The sequence below is a fragment of the Eleutherodactylus coqui genome, unplaced genomic scaffold (genome assembly GCF_035609145.1).
Source record: "Eleutherodactylus coqui strain aEleCoq1 unplaced genomic scaffold, aEleCoq1.hap1 HAP1_SCAFFOLD_109, whole genome shotgun sequence".
NCBI classification, from domain to species: Eukaryota; Metazoa; Chordata; class Amphibia; order Anura; family Eleutherodactylidae; genus Eleutherodactylus; species Eleutherodactylus coqui.
Genome location: NW_027102028.1, coordinates 124,727 through 139,987, shown reverse-complemented (window position 1 = coordinate 139,987; position 15,261 = coordinate 124,727). Strand labels below are relative to the sequence as shown.

Here is a 15,261-nt window from a genome sequence, read left to right as displayed (position 1 = left end):
TTACCACGGTCAGTGGAGTTCAGGCGGACAGATCCAGAAGCACGCTGCGATCCTCCTGCATTGTTCTCCCTGCAGTATTGCTTGCAGGAGACTGTGAAACAGTCTATGTCGGTACTGTCTGTAAATTCTTAGGGTTCGTCCCTCTCTACTGCTGCTGTTTCCTAAAAGGGACCAGCGAGAGTCCCATACCAGTGTACCCTTGTAGCCTTGCTGCTAGGCAGCTAATCCTTTGGTGCCTAGTGGAGTCAGGCGGTTGCAATGAAACCATTCCAAAGGATAGACGTTTTCGAAAGTCTATGGTTTCATGCTGAAAGTGAATGCTGTGGATATTGTCTCAGGATCACGGAGCTGAAGGATCTCTTCAGGCAGGTCTCTTTTCGCTTTTCAGCTATCAGTCGCCATCACGAACGGGGGTTGTTGGGTTACCCAGCATCAGGGTCATGCTGCGCTTCAGCTATGCGTCCTGGGGCCAGAGATCAGTCCTGGATCCTCCCACATTCTGGGGGTAGTCCGCTGCGTATACGACTTCTTCAAGATAATTGAACCGAGGCGGGACCTTCACGCCGCAAGCCTTCCAGCCTTGGTCAACATGGAAAGCCGTTGTAAATTGCAACGAGTGACTTCTTTATTGGCATCTGGAATCGACCCGCTTGCTTCCTCGTGGCAGGACTGTGAAGGTGATATTGACAACCTGGGGTATATCGACAACTAGGTCGACTGTTGGAAGGCACCCAACTGCCTGAAGTTTTGGAGCTGATGGCTCCACAGCTCTGTTTTGGATGTCTATTTGTACCGAAGGTTGTCATCAGGAGACTGTCGTTATTAACCTGTATATTCTCTCACTGCCGATGGTATTGGGATCCACTTCAGTGAAGTATTCGGTGGGCACCTTTCTCTGTAGTGCTGCGTCCCAAGGAATGCTCCGGTGGCAAGGGGGCTCGGTCTGACTACGCAAGAGTAACTCTTTCAGGTAGCATTCTTCAGTCGCGCTGGCTCACTGCTGGTAATCCTGGCAACTCCAAGTGGATTCCTGCTTTTCCAAGGTGGAGTACTTGCAATGGCTCTGCTTCGTGGCAGTACAGGGTTACAGTGCCAGGAAAGTTACACTCGCAGGCCGTGTTACGGCTCATATTACTCGGGCGGCGGGTGCCTCGTCGGAAGCTCCTTAACAGGAGTCTTTTTTTCCTCCCGGAGAATGGATGGGACCCTTACTCAGGCCCCTTCATGCTCCTTCTCTGAGCATGCTGGATGCCTAGGCATCCATTAACGCTAGTAGCAGTTTAAGCGCTGATACGCTGCTTTACACCTGCGCCTTCTTATATCCCCCCCCCCCACCCCACCTTGGGTACTAAAAGGTCCCAAGGTCTTTGCTGTGTCCCCCAATGATACAGACGAGAAAACGAGATTTTTGTAATAACTTAGCGTGAAATCTCTTTTTCGTCTTGTTCATTGGGGGACACAGCACCCACCCAGTTTGGGTCATTCGAATGCAAGAATACCATATGTGTAATTTTATTTTTAATTCTTTATTTTTTACAAAGTAAAGGGAGAAAGGTGGGGTTGTGGTGTTTTTATTATTATTTTTTTTTTTTTACAATTTTTTTTGTCCCTTTAGGGGACTTGCATAATTTTTTTTTTCAAATTCTTCTAATACTCTGCTATGCCTCAGTTGTTTTGAATGATCGTCCAGTTTTAATCCTAAGTAGTCCAGTATTAAGATCAGAGGGGCAGCAGGTGACGGATGTGGGGCAAACTCCCCTCGAAGGGCATCCCAGACCTCGCATGCTCCTCCCAAAGGAGATCAAAGGATGACTTTCTGAATTTTTTTTTTGTGATGAGAGCCATAGGTCCCTGAGCAGGGATGTTCCATAAGAGGCTTGAGCTAAATGACTTACGATTCAATTTTGCGAAGAAATAGTTAATTCCATCAATCTGATGGATTGACTTATAATATTGGGACACATCGGGTAAGTTTATTCTCCCACTCTGTCAGGAGACGGTGAGCTATACACGGTCTTTTATGCTTCCATGTGAACCTAGAAAAGCTTGACTTGGGATTCTGGGAGATATATCGGGAGCATTTGTAATTTATGAAGAATTTTGGGGACCATGTAGGTTTGTAGAAGGATCTTCTCAAACCAGAAGAGCACCGGTAGATTATAAATTTGTAAAAGTGAGGCTATTTCTTTGAGGAGGGGTGGAAAATTTTTGTCATAAAGGTGTGCTAGATTTTTAGCAATCTTGATCCCCAAGTAGTCAATGCAAGTTTCACCCCAGGTGTATTAAGTTGATGTTTGACGTTTGTTTTTGCAGTATCTGGGGGTAGAGTTATGTTGAGCGCAGTTGACTTTGAGATATTTACTTTGAAATGTGACACAGAGCCATAGGTTTGTAGAATGCTATTGAGATTCAGAAGGCCTTGTTCTGAGTTAGTTAGAATAAAGTGTCATCCACAAAGGCCTCAGAGTTAAGCGAAAGGTGATTTAGACTAATTCCCTCAATACCCCTACTCCGCCGTAGTAGTTGGAGAAGAATTTCTAATGAGAGGATGAATCGGGTCGGGGAAAGAGGGCATCGTTGACGTGTTCCTTTAGTGATGGAGAAGAGAGGTGAAAAGGAGTCGTTCATTTTAGCGTAGGGGTTGGAGTATAATGTAAAAATGGCTTTAATTAGAGATGGTGGGAATCTGAATTTTTCCAGGACTGACCGCATGAAGTTCCAATCTACTCTATTGAACGCTTTTTCAGCATCAATTTCAGTAAGATTAGTGGGATTTTGTTGTTTTGTGCGTATCTTATTACATGAAGGAGCTGTGCAGAGTTATCTTTTTTCCTTTCTACCAGTGAGGAAACCCAATTGTTCATCGTTAATCCATTTGGGTATGAAGATGTTAATCCGCCTTGAGAGGAGTTTCGCTCATATTTTGATGCCTAAATTTAAGAGGGAAATGGGTCTATAACTTCCACATAGGAGCGAATCTTTCCCTTCTTTGTGTATGAGGGTGATGAAGGCTTCCTGTGTTTGTCTGGGTAGCCAGCATTCCTTCAAGCCAAAGTTAGACTCTTTATACAAGCCTTGTAACAATGACTGGGAATTCAAAACAAAGCCAGACTCGATGTACATAGAGCTGTTTCAGGGTGTCTGCCCTTCATCAGTGTACGGTAGGAATCTGTGGAGGTATTATTCCATCTCCCTTATTTGCATATTACCCAGAGGAGCATGAATGGCCTTTTGAGTCTCCTCACTCTCTGTCTGGGTGCTCTCCCTAAGGAGAAAAGATAGCGTTTCTGACCCCTGTCTGGGTAGCTGCGCACATTGCAGCAAAGCATTAAGTGACAGAGCCAGATATGGAAGGATTGTTTCCTGGAATTTTTAGTAATGTGCTAAGGGAAGTCCCTCCGGTCCCGGACTCTTGTGTAGTGGGAAGCTATTTAGTATGGATGTTGACTTTTCCAGGGAGATTGGAGAGGCCAGAGAGGCCGCCTCATCGTGACTCAAAGGGAGATCAAGCAAAGCCAACATACTCCAGTTTTTTGTCTTTCATTTCTTCCAAGTGTCTGGTGAGGTCAAGTTGTTCAGCTTTGAAGATTTGAGCTATCATTGTCGTTTCCTTGTGGGTCTTTCCCATCGGGTCATTTATTTTCTGGGATATGTGTTTTTCCTCTAGCTTCCTTTATTAAGGAGGACATAAGCCGACCTCCTTTGTTACCGCGTACATGAAGTTGGTGTTTGTAGTACAGAAGAGATTTTGTAAATCTACTGTTTAAAATATCTTTAAGCTTTTCTCTTAATTCAGTTAATTTCACCTTTTTTTGTTTCGACAGCTGTTCTAAATGAGAGATTTCAGTCAGAATGACTTCTTTCTGCTTGTTTTTTTGTTTTTTCTGTGCGGCTCCTATAGCTATGAATATGCCCCTAATACATGCATTGTGCGTTCCCCACACTAATGGGTGTTTATCTGGAGTCTGTGTGTTTTCCTTAAAAGTTTTTTAGTTGGTTGGTTATGTTTTTAATTGCTTTTTGATTGTCTAGAAGAGACTTGTTCAGCCTCCAGCTCCAGGCCTTGTGGACTGTAACCGGACATGGTCAGGGACCGTTAAGTTTCCCATAGTAGATTTTTTAATTTGCTAAATCAATGAGGAGGAAATAAGAATGTAGTCTATTCTGTGGTATGTATCGTGTACGGGGGGGAATATAAAGAGAAGTCCCTATCTAAAGGGTTTGATGTTCTCCAACCAGGGGCGTAACTATAGTGGGTGCAGGGGATGCGGTTGCACCCGAGCCCAGGAGCCTTAGGGGGCCCATAAGGCCTCTGTTCTCCATATAGGTAGCCCAGTACTATTAATAAAACATTATAATTAGGGGCCCTGCTACACATTTTGCATTGGGGCCCAGGAGCTTTAAGTTACGCCTCTGTCTCCAACCATCAGAGAGCTGTAGGTTCTGCAGCATTTTATGGAGTTTTCTACATGCTTCTTGTAAGTTCTGAGACTTCTCCAAGGAAGAGTCCAATATGAGGTTTAGGGTGAGATTAAGGTCTGAACCTGCTACTATTTTGCCTTCTGCAAAGAGTGAAAGTTTCTTCAGGGCGTCTGTAAGCCGGGCCACCTGATTTTTGTTCGGGACATCTAGGTTTACCAATGTGACAGTTTCTGTTAAAATTTTGCCTTTTAAGAAAAGCCTTTATCCCCTTTATCAGACAGATGGCCATCTAATACAGATGGGACGGAGGAGTGCAGCGCTACAGCCACCCCCTTTAGCTGCGCTGGTAGGGTGGTTGCTAAAATACCACCTAACAAAGGGCCGTTGCATTCCAGAGGGTTTCCTGGAGAAACACAATAGACGTTTTTAGCTTCTTTAGGAGGCATATTACTCGGCTTCGTTTTTGTGGGGTATTTAGACCTTTAGTGTTTATGGCTGTGACGGTAAGTCCATTTATCATTTTAGTTTTCAGGTGAAGACTAGCGCCGGCGTAGGATGAGTCGGATGAGTATGTCGGGCCGGGACAGCCCAGCCTGCTTACCTCTCTTCAGGAAATCAGGGGTTTAGTTGGGGGTTAAACGGGGAAGAAGGGTAAAACCGTTATAAACTCGAGACAATTTTAAAAGTCTGACGGACTGCAACGTTTACTCACAGTAACACAGTCAGAACGATGGGTTAAAGTTGGAACCATGGTGGTGCGCACCAGCTTGATGCAACCAGCCACTACCCTAACTTAAGACACTTTTATTGTATTTTATTGTTAGTAATGCTGTATTTATTCTAATCTATTGTATTAAACAGGTCAAGTGTACTTAGAAGTTTAACGATTGATATTGAGGGAAGAGAGACTAGGTGCATCTCGGCCACAGGGGCAGGGCATACCAGCAAGGGCTGGGGAGTGCAGGGGGGGTGGTATTCAGCCCCACCTCCGCACGCTTAAACCATCTATGGCAATCATACGCGCAAGGGTCGTGTGTCTGCCAACCATAAACAAACTATGAACATAACTACTAGAATAGTACTAGCAGATTGATCCATTGACCTATAATGCGTATAAGGGGGAGGCCAGATCCAGGCAACATCCCTTCAATTAGTTGAGATCAAAGCAGACAGCAAAGTACATAAGATAAACTCCAGTATGACATAGCAGTGGTCATTCAAATATAAAACGTAAACAAGAAATATTATGATGAGGACTGTTATATATAATCAATAGTAACAGAGTATCAACAGCGTCACTTTTGTCCACATCAGTGGTAGGACTTACTGATTGCAAGAGCCGCTAGGGATCTGAACTTATTCCCAAGACGTATTCCAAAGAGCAAGAAGAGGCGGCAGCATCCAAGTTTAGCAAAGTAGAAAATGTTCTTTATTCCCCCATGACAATAAAAGTTGACAGCAACGTTGCTATCCTTGGGAAGTCTTGTTAAAGATCAGGTCCTGCAGTAAAGATGGTAATGATGCCCTGTCGCCAGTATGGGTGGAAGGTTGAGGAGCTTCAAGTGGCATGTGGTGACGAATACAAGACAGGCTGATCTCCTATTTTTTGGGAGATTTGGAGCAAGATATCTCCTTCCAAGGCGTCTCCATTACTGTTTTTGGGCAGGCTTCCTTTTCTCTCAGCGACATCCAGGAGGCAATGTGGATCGGTGTTAGGCCCGGGATAGGCCAAGCCCTTTCCAGATCGGACGGGGTGTGTATGATGATGCTTTTGCCATCTTTGTGAAATGTTAGCCCAAATGGGAACATCCATGCATGTTGTAGATTTTTGGCCCTGAGGGCTTTCAGAAGCGGTCTCATTTGCCTTCTTTTAGCTAATGTAAAAGGGACTAAGTCTTGATACAGCTGGATAGTCGATCCTTGGTAGTTTAATGGGTCTTTGTCTCCAGTAATATTGCTTGTGTATCATTTAAGGAAAGGAGCATGAGCACCCGTCTGGAGCATGAGACTCAGGTGGACCCTCGATCCTGATATTGGTGCCTCCGACTTCTGTTCTCTTGTCTTTGATAGGATTTTTACTCATTATGGTTGTATTTTCTTTCTCCCTAGGTGAGAACGCTCGACTGCGATGTGTGGAGGTATTCAGCCCCGGAGTGTATCTGATGCTCTTTGTTTAGCATGGGGCGCTGTTTGCGGTCTGCGCTGGCAGTTAGACAGAAGTCTCCATGTTGTTAGCAGGATCAGACTCCACCGCCTGGTTCCCGCAGCTGTTACTGCACCAGCTCTCCTCTTGCTCCCTCCGGCCGGCAGTGCCTGCTTCCGGCTGGTGATGGTTCTGCTGAGAGAGCTTGTAAGGGACAAGTTAACTGTAATTGTGTAGGGAAGCGTGCTAAATTCTCTGGTTTGTGCCGTTTCCTGCGGAGCTCGCTCTCTGTGCGTCTACGCAGTATGGTGGTTTGGCCACGCCACTTGTGATGTGGTTTTTAACACAGAAATTACGCAGATTTTTCCCTGTTTAAAATTTGCATTATTTCTGCTATGTGAGAACGAACCGTGAGGGGCATTCTGTGAGACAAATAGGGGAGTGCAGAACCATAAGGGCCATCATGTGTTATGAGAGGGAGGAAAACCATAAGTGGCGTTCTTTGTCACGAGGGGGAAGGCCATGAAGGGTCATCCTATGTGATAAGTGGAAGGAAACCATATATGAGGGACAGCGCTCCAACAATCTCCACACCAAATGTATAGAAAAGGGAACAGGACTTACCCGGTGTCAGTGTGATGACCATACACTAGGTCCCCCACTGACCCCTCCACGTCCTTTATAGCATATGAAAAATGCACAAAAAGATCCACAAATCCTTTCCTTATATCCTGAAAAAACAGGAGAGCCGCCTGGCCAGTCGTCCCTCCTCCTCGAGAAGGTCAACCTGTGGGATAATGCAGAAAGGAACAGAACAAAAAAGGAGCTCGGCGCTCCAGCAGGAAAGACCCGATGTAATCCTCCGAATCAGCAGTAATGGTCTTTATTCCATAATAACACAGTACAAAGCGTTTCGTCACAAGAACCGCGACTTTCTCAAGTACAATGAACTTACACTTCTTTCATCTATTTATACAAAATTTAGAGACTCCCATATCGGCCGCCCTTTAGAAGAGCTCTTTCTATCGGGTAAGATATAAGTTCCAGAGTAGAATATATATAATCACTATTTTGTCTTTGGGGGGTTCTTAAAGGACTTCTTATAGTTTCAGGCATAGGGATAGGGCTCTCATTAATAATAGTACTACACACAATGGTGTCAATGGTAACCATAGAATGGAAATTAACCTCTGGATTGCATAAAGAATTGTCCACAGTTTGTGATAAATTACGTTTAGCTATAGGTTCTTCTGATATTCTAAAGTTACTCCACCCCGTTTGTGTCATATTATCTCTATTTGTCCTATTGTTACCTTTGGGTAATTTATCTATTTGTCTTAATCTAAATCTACTACCTTGTTCTCTATGGAAAAATTTAGATTTTTATCTTTACCATAATCTACTTCTCTTTCATTCTCTCTATTATTCTCAGTCCTTCCTACATGATCATACCTTTTGTCTTTCCTTTTCCAGTATGGATTCCTATTGGAGTGATTATAATTAGTATATACCCGAGTTTACCCTAACCAAATGCAGAGGAAAGAATGCAGAAGTTCTCCTTTCATTAGGATCTTCAATAATCATATCTCTAGATCTATGTGACCTCTGAGGTCAGCTACTTTGTACTTTTTTCTTTGTAAAATCCTTAGAGAGTCCAGATTTGGTATTGAAATCTCTCAAATCACGGATTAGTTTTTTCATCTTACACATACATATATTCTTTTCAGTTCTATACATATGGTTAATAGCATACAGTATTTCTTCTCTACTGCTGTGCATCCCAAAATCTAGGACTGATTTAAAACCAGAAATAGACAAGTCTGTTCTTTTTGCAATCGACTTATCTAACATTAATGATGAAAAAGTGCCCAACATTAGACTCCATTCACCAGAGAATTCTTCATCCCTGGGAAATCTGACCCTATAGGCACTCTCAAGCCTCTAGGGGTCAAATGATTCTCTCTATAAACCTTAAGAAATATCCAATCCAATGTATGCCTCCATGTATCATATACAGAGCCTTTCAGAGAATAGGCTTCCTTGGGTAAGGATGAGCCAGAAGTTTCAATAGTCCATCCTAAATCGCCCTCAAACACATGGAGGATAGATGTCACATAGATTCCTTCAAGATCCTTATTATTTGCCACAAACAATATTTATGGATATATGAGTTTCTAAATGTTGTTTAAATAGATGAAAGAAGTGTAAGTTCATTGTACTTGAGAAAGTCGCGGTTCTTGCAACGAAACACGTTGTGCTGTGTTATTATGGAATAAGGACCATTACTGCTGATTCGGAGGATTACATCGGGTCTTTCCTGCTGGAGCGCCGAGACCCTTTTTTGTTCTGTTCCTTTCTGCATTATGTGATAAGTGGGGTACCATGAGAGTGCTGTGTGATGTGGAGGGGACAGAACCCTAAGGGGTTTCAGCAGTCTGTGAGAAAGCGTGGTACATGCAGTGGTCTGTGGTAGGAGAGGCTGGTGAACAGTGTGTGAGATTATTTATTAGGGTTAGCCGCTGGTTGGCACTGTTAAAAGGGGGCAGCAGAATTTGGGGTTTGCGCATATGTTGCGCATGTGCTGGGGAAGCGTGGAGCTAAAGAGGTCTGTTGCAAATTCTGCAGAAACAAATGATGGCTGGAAGAAATTGTCAAATTGTTCTGGGCCGACTACAGATGAAAACCAAAAGTGAACAACACTAATCAGATATGACATCACCTGTGATCCCTGGAGGTAATTGTGCTGTAAGACTGGGTTCACAAGAGACGGATTTGCCATAGAAATTCCATGCGGAAATTCTGTGCGACAAGTCCACCTTCGGCACCTAATCCCAGGATTAGCCAGCCATCTGTACGAGATTGTGCAAAAATCTCGTCCACATGGGGCAGCCAATCCGTTGCGGCAAAACCGGGCCGAACTGGAGATGCGGGGCAAAATTGACAGCCGCAGCATCTCAATTCTTTTTTTTTTTTCCCCCACTGCAGCCTCACTCCTCTCTATGGGGAGAAAAAGCCGCAGCGGAATGCCAGCAGCCAGGGCAAAATGCCGCAGGCATTGGAGCTGCGGCTCTCCCACAGAAATCTTGCAGTTTTTCGGTGCGGCCAAACTGTGAGATTTGCAGACAGATGCAGACAGCAGAGGCCGGAGGAGGGGGACGCAGGTAAGTAATTGTGTTGTTTTTTTTAATGTATATAACGGGCAGCACTGCAAGGGGGCTAATAGGCATTCTTATTACCACAAAAGGGACACAAACGACATTATTACTATAACAACACCAGGAGGAGTATTATTAATAAATACGGGCCAGGGGCATTATTACTTATAGGGATTATTTGCCCATTTTTTTACTATTGAAGTTTGCTCTGGACAAGTCATCCATAGTAGATAGATAGGGTCTACTGCTGTCCATCAGCTATTCATCCCGCCTGTTGTCCAGTGCAGCGGGCCAAATGTTGTCATAAGATGATGGGGAAGAAAGTGCGAACGCTGGCTTTATTTATTGAAATCAATGTGAGAGCCACACTGAGGCTTCACTTCCTGCTTCTCTTCTGCCAGTACTACCTCCCTGTGCTCTTATTACAGCATCCGGCCTGCTATACTGAGCAGAGGGCTGATGGACGGGGTTCCCTAGCGGCAGACCCCGTCCATCAACTGCTACTGATCTATACAGAGCATAGGCCATCAGTGAAAAAATGGGCAGACAAACCCTTTGAAAGGGGGCCGGGAGAGTCATTATTACTAAACGGACACCAGGAGGGGCATTATTACTGAGTGGTGGCATAACAGGGGGAACAAATTCTGTGTGGGGAGCATTAATATTGGCACTACTATGTGGGGATTACAATGAGCACAAAAAGGAGCTTAAATTACTAAGTGGCAGATATGGCATTATTACTGTCTGGAGCAACATGAATGGTGGCATTGTGTAGAGATATGGAAAGGTAAAATTAGAGTTAAAGTTGTCTGTCAAATTCTGCAGAGACAAATATGTGTGAAGGATAAATCATGATTGTGGTCTGAGCGGGATGGAGAAGAAAAGGAAAAGTGAAACACCCCAATTAAAGGGGACATCACCAGTGATTAATGGAGCTAATATACTATAATCACTTACACAGCCTGTCGAGATCCATTATACTGGTGCTGTGAACTGGTATCTACCTCTCTATGGCCACAGTATGGGTGTAACATTGGTCCTTGTATACTTTTTTTCAGTAACACTTTAGGGGTATTATGTGGTCACAGTCTGTAGGTATTTTTTGGCTGTCATATATTGTTATTAGTTATATTAATCCTTGTAGTGGTTTTATTCAGTACCTCCGGTAGCTTAGAGGCGGGAGCTGTCACAATCCCAACCCCGGGGCTTTGCTCTACAGGGCCAGTGTGTTTTCACGGCCCTGCAGAATGAAGCCCAAACACCCAGGACATGAAAACAATAAGGGGTTAAGAGAAGCCAGCCGATGATGATCATTGATGTGGTGGAGGCCTAAAGGGTAGAAATAGGCGGCACCTTAATATATACCTGCAGCTCTAACATGTTCTGTGCTTCGTAGAAGATCTGCTGCAGTGAGCTATCCACGCCGCATAGATTTCTCCCCTCCTACAGTCAGCAGTGCTGCAGCTGGCGGTTTGCTGACGCCTGCCTACTTGTGTTCATCCCACTTGCTGCTAATTTGGCCCCAGCTACAATATGGGCCCACTTTATAGTTTTATTCCAGGGCCATTTTGTGTACCAAACCCACTCACACAGGGAGACATACAGATGACCAGTCAGCAATTTTATGCTTGTTGAAAGTCAAGGATCAGCGGACAAATGAGCGTTGACTTGTTTGTTGGCTGATGGTTGTACTTCTTACACTCCCCAATTGTGGGACAAGCCGTGTAAAAGTTCTTTACTTGGGAGGTGAGAGCTGTCACGTCTTGCTGCATGCTCAGCAGTTAACGATATAGATGGCCACTGGAGCCCTAGGCTTTATACACACACGGTGGGCTGCATACAGATATAGTATTGGGGGTCGTGAAAACACATATGGCTGCCTACTAAGGGATTTTCCTCTTAGGGAATAAGTCGTCATGGTCTCCAAGGTTTCAAAACATGATTATTGTGTAGAGATGTAGTAGAGCCAAGCGAGTTATCAATATTAAGGCTATGGTTACACGGCAGCATGGGTCACATGACCAAAGATCTTTGTGTAACCCTTCCACTTCAGTCTCTCATTAGTGCCAATGCGGTTGCAGCACATGTCACAAATTCTTGCCACCTGCAGCTCGCAAAACAATAGACACCAAGACTGGAACTTTTGTCGATCTGCGGCTCGCAGCAACTTGCCACCCGTGCCGCCACGTGGCCCTAGCCTTAATCGCACAACACGTTGGTGTGTTCAGTGAATTCAGCTCTGCTCCTTCAATGTATTTGTCTTCTCCGCAGTCGTAATCACTGGTTGCAAAGCAGATAATGGTCCTTATATTGTCCACAGTTGGTGTGCAGCTCCTGACAGCAGCGTGCTGGCACATTGTCCCGAATCTCTGCTTTTTTGTGATGACTGCCTCCTTGAATCCTTTATTCTGATGGTTGTTGGAGTCAATCTTACACTTGTTTTCATCAGAGATCATCATTGATGCAACAAGTCTACAGAATCCCTGCAGACCAACGTACAGAGACAGCAAAGTGGTCATCTTCCACGCAAACCCACCGCTCCCAAGAGGTCTTCTGTCCCAGTCCGTTTGGTCATATTATACATAGGAAGATAATTTGCTGTGTGGTGCTCAGCCAATCAGAGCCAGCGTTTCCTGGAGGCGGGGAATTTCCAATCCCCAGCCAGAAGACTTGCCTGAAGACAAGTGTCGGGGATTGGGGAGAAGATGCAGTGGAGCTGACAGCGCTTCTTAGGTGATGTAAGTGTTTTTGTTTTCTGCAGCTAGGGCTTAGTTTAGGGCTCTTCCAATAGGATTTCCTACTGTAAAAGGTTCATCACACCGCACATTTTCATACGATGCAACAGAGAGGAAGGCTCCTTAGGAAAACATGGGCTGCAAAACATCACAAGTTGCGGGCATTTCGCGAAGCCCGCAAGGTTCTTGACTCGCAATGTCGCATGCTACAAAACATCAAAAATGCGAAGAAACCCAAAGGAAAGAGATCAGAGGTGGGCAGGAAATATAATGTCACTCGCAGTCACCAATAACATGGTGGATCAGCCATCTGCAGCCGGCGGCTCTCCTGCTGTTCTTTAACCGCAGTGTGATGGGAGTTACATATCACAGTCCACTTTATGTAGTAGTACAAGTACATTGTTAGGGTTTTATATCATTGAAGCTTAATTTATATAAAACCCTAACAATATACTTGTACTACTACATAAAGTGGTCTGTGATATGTAACTCCCATCACCCTGCGGTTACAGAACAGCGGGAGAGCCGCCGGCTGCAGATGGCTGATCCACCATTGTGTAACGAAAGTTCTACAATTTGTTTACTAACTCATTGTGTCAGATCATCGTTTTGCTGTCAGTAAAGGGGAACATTCTTCTTTACATCCAGTTCGGAAGGGGTAACATCACTCCTTAGGTAGAGAGCACCAAAAAGGTGAGTGAGGAGATGCATAAGGCCATCCATGCTCCTCTGGGCAATATGTACATAAGGAAGATGGAACAATACCTCTGCAGCGTCACCTATTGGATGGCAGCATTCCTTCAAATCAATGCTTAACCCTTTATATAACTATATATTACGGGTCAAGCATTCATTTAAAAGAATGCTGCCATCCAATAGGTGGCGCTGCAGAGGTATTGTTTCATCTTTCTTCTTTACATCCAAAGACTAAAAGCATGTACAAACGTAATACTTTCCACAGCTGTGTATCCAGTCTACTCAATCCTCTGTGTCCTAAATGTCAGTATCAATCTATCTTCTGTGCTGACAGTTTGCTACAATGTATCATCTTGGGGTCCAGACTTGGATTGCAGAGGATTGTATAGACTGAATTTAACTGTAGCAAAGCCTCAACTGTAGGAAATGTTGCGTTTGCACGGGTTTCAGCCTCTGGTTTCCAATCATTTATACCAATAACGTAGTGCAATTTACTTAAAGGGGTTGTCCATGTGTAAACTATTGCTGTCCTATCCTTGAGCTAGGCCACCAGTAGTAGATTGATGGGGCTCCAACTGATCAGCTATTCAGCGGCCGATGCTCACCTGCTCTCATATGACTTCTGCAGGAAGCAGACAGCTCTGTTCCCACTGCAGTGGGGAGGTTTGGTATTTAAGGCTATTCATTTCAATGGGAACTTAGCCTGCAATATGAGGCCGGGCCACTGCTGTGGAAACAGAGCTGTCTGCTTCTTGTAGAGATTAGCTAGTGTACAAGCATATCGTCCCAGCAAACAGCAGATTGGTGGGGGTCCGGGCAGCAGACGCCACTAATCTACTATTGATTGTCTATCTTAAGGACAGGTCATCAGTGGTTTACAACTGGACAACCCCTTTGTCTTCTCTTCTATTTCTACAGATTGAGGCCAGAAAAGAACAAATTTCATAAACAAAGAAGGCGCTGAAAGAAGCTGCGGGAAATGACCTGGAGAAGCTGGTGTAGTATGTAGGATGCCCTAATTGTCATCATAATAGGGTTACGATTGTGGTGTGCACCATGTAAATGAGCGTGCAGCTATTTCTAATGGAATTTTTCCTTCCAGATCCCCCTGTGTATTAATCCTTAGGATTCCGTATATCAGCTACCATTATGATCAGTTCATACGAGCTGTAATGACGACATGTGATGCTGGGAGGAAAATTCATCAAAACTGGTGCAGGTGAAAACTTTGACTGTGGGGATCCAACCACTGGGACCTCCACTGATCTCAAGAACTGGGGTCCTTATGGTCCCACCACAGCAGAGATCTTGCATGTCTACTACCAATTCATTTAAATGACAGCACTGGAGATTGCTCGGCGTTTATACAATTTCAGCATTGTCATTGAATGAATAGAATGGTGCTGCACATGCGCAATCTCCTCTCCATTCATGTAGGGATTTTCAGAAACTCTATTTTCGGGCTGGGTGGGAGTCCAAGCGGTTGGACCACCACTGCAGTTATAAGGTTATTCCCTATCCAGGAGACGCGGGATAACTTTAGGTCTTGATACAATTCCTTTAAACGAAGGACTTAGATTCCTCCTTTCTACTGGAATCCATTACTGGGTTGGCCTCAAAGAACTGCAGTTGAGTTATTCCAAAAAGCTGTTGGCAAACCACCCTCAGCGTAAGGTCAGATGTAGAATACGCATTTACTGCTGCTGAATTGTGTGCGGTAAATCTGCGGTGTGTCACAGTACAAGCAATGTAGATGGGACTTCACAAAATCTTGGCACTACTTAGTGCAGATTTTGCCACTGCGGAAAATCAGTGTCAGATCCGTAATGTACGGCTTTACCCTAACAGTCACTTGGAGAAATCTTTCTATGGATGCGGCACCTGATGACTTCCTTTCATCTTAGACTTCTGGAAAGCAAGAAGAAAGTTGTCGTGAGAATGGAAGAGCAGCTGCTGAACTTGGAGGTACAGGAGACTGACAGAGAAGACAAGAAACAGATGGCCTCGTCCTCCAAGCTGAACTATCTGGATCCCCGGATTTCTATGGCTTGGTGAGTTCTTTTATTTCTTGTGGAAAGTTTGCATATTTTTCATGTCTGCAATTCAATTA

The 15,261-nt window shown here is 44.4% G+C and overlaps 1 long non-coding RNA gene across 2 annotated transcripts in view; it reads left to right on the top strand.

Annotated features, from left to right (window-relative positions):
• The window catches only part of LOC136594894 (uncharacterized), a 34,975-nt gene extending 20,608 nt beyond the window's left edge, over positions 1 to 14,367 (top strand). Inside the window, exons 1-3 of one of the 2 annotated variants that reach the window (XR_010788627.1) lie at positions 12,418 to 12,458; positions 14,070 to 14,152; positions 14,254 to 14,367. This is a non-coding gene — a long non-coding RNA (uncharacterized lncRNA). Of the gene's footprint in view, positions 1 to 12,417; positions 12,459 to 14,069; positions 14,153 to 14,253 lie in introns of those variants that run through there. The other variant, XR_010788626.1, reaches the window with a different exon arrangement.
• Positions 14,368 to 15,261: the final 894 nt, after the last annotated feature.